The sequence below is a fragment of the Austrofundulus limnaeus genome, unplaced genomic scaffold, assembly GCF_001266775.1.
Source record: "Austrofundulus limnaeus strain Quisiro unplaced genomic scaffold, Austrofundulus_limnaeus-1.0 Scaffold4, whole genome shotgun sequence".
In the NCBI taxonomy this organism is placed as follows: domain Eukaryota; kingdom Metazoa; phylum Chordata; class Actinopteri; order Cyprinodontiformes; family Rivulidae; genus Austrofundulus; species Austrofundulus limnaeus.
The window spans coordinates 2407624-2409293 of record NW_013952406.1 but is presented as its reverse complement, the minus strand read 5'-3'; the positions used below and the strand labels follow the sequence as shown (position 1 = coordinate 2409293).

The 1670-nt window shown below is 35.4% G+C and overlaps 1 protein-coding gene across 2 annotated transcripts in view; it reads left to right on the top strand.

The window, feature by feature from the left end:
- Positions 1-1670, top strand: part of stat5a (signal transducer and activator of transcription 5a) — an 88632-nt gene that overhangs the window by 73821 nt on the left and 13141 nt on the right. The gene's annotated exons all lie outside the window — the stretch shown is intronic.

Sequence of the window (1670 nt, the reverse complement as noted above, 5' to 3'; positions counted from 1 at the left end):
CGCCATGTGATTGGCTGATTAGAAATTAAGTGTTAACGAGCAGTTGGACAGGTGTACCTAATAAAGTGGCCAGTGAGTGTAATTCATTGTTAATAAGAAATAATATAAAAGATATTGTTAATTTACAAAAAAATTAATGTGAGTTCAGATCAGTTTTAGAATTTGTTTGACATTAGCAGTCATTTCAAAAAGAAGAAAAATTCTAAGAATACTGTAACAATAAATATTTAATCTGTTTTTATTTTAAGCACACATTAATTTAAAGTCTATTCATTTAATGGATCCATTGTAACATATGCAATTTTACAGCCTGCACATCCTAATATCTGCTTTTAATTTTTTCTCCAGCCTCCAGAATGCATCTCTACTTCTAAATGCAGTATTGTGTAAAAACCTTGAGCCATCCCGCAGAATTTTCAAAAACATTTTACTCGATAGTTCTTTAGGAGTTTTGAATGTTCTTCAAAGTTTCTTTTTTTTCTTAGGTTTTTTTTATTTTATTTTACTGCTTAAATCTAAAAATAATTCAGGCACAAAAAAGCTCCTAAATTCAAAAGATGAAGTTGTGTCAATCCAAAAAAAAAAACATTTTTAACCTATCACACAGACAATTTGTTCTAATTCCTTTGAGCTGCGTGACATTTTTCTAAGATACCGCAGTTTAACAAAGATAAAATAGTATTTTTGTACCAACACAGTGATTCCCAAAGAGCTGTTAACTGAAACAGGGCACACAATAGATGATGAACAATCAGGATGATGGTCTTGGCTTCATTTTTATTTTCTAGCTGCCTAACCTACACAATATTTGGAAACTTTTCATCTGTTGCAGATCTTTTATTTGTTGTTCTCCACTTGTCCACAGTCCTAATTATATGTAGCACACACAATATGTTGTCATGGTCAAACTGTACAGCAAGTGAGTGAAAATGTCTTTAGAAAACCCAAAGAACTATTTATCAAGGTCACTTAAAAAGTTGAAGTTTGGCTTCTTGAAACGAAGTTGTGAATTGGTTAAAACATTTGTACAGAACCATACAAGAGACAACTATACTTATAGTGTTTGGCACATTGACTGTCAGCTTTTGTCCTAAGTTATACATTTATATAGGATTGTTTTTTGGTGTTTTTGGAGCCTGTTAAAAACCAGCCCTTTGTCCTACGCTTTGCTTCGTACAGAGGGTCTGGAACCTCGGCTATTAAGAAGTGTTTTCTTGCTGGAGGTGTGGCCTCTGTTGAAGTTTAAAATGACTGGATCTGATTTAACCAATCGCTAACATTTGGCCGTGACATATGTAGTGCTCCAGCTAGGTGCAGGAAGGTKWAGGAAGCTAAGACGCTAAATGGAAATTGCTTGTGAAACTGTCTACCGGAGAAATTCTAGGGGAGAATTCCTTGTCGATGGTAGAAATCCCAGACGTWGCAGTGAAGGGAAACTAGAAYCGAGTGGAACTGTGTAGGAAGGCAAGGGCCAGGCTAGTGTTTTTGTTTAATTTATCAAATTCTTGGACAGAAAATGTAGGTTCTAATGAGTTATACTGAATTGTTTGATGTTCAATGTCCCTTTGATGGACTGGTGACACTTCCAAGTTCTGATGGATGGATGGATGGATGGATGGATGGATGGATGGATGGATGGATGGATGGATGGATGGATGGATGGATGGATG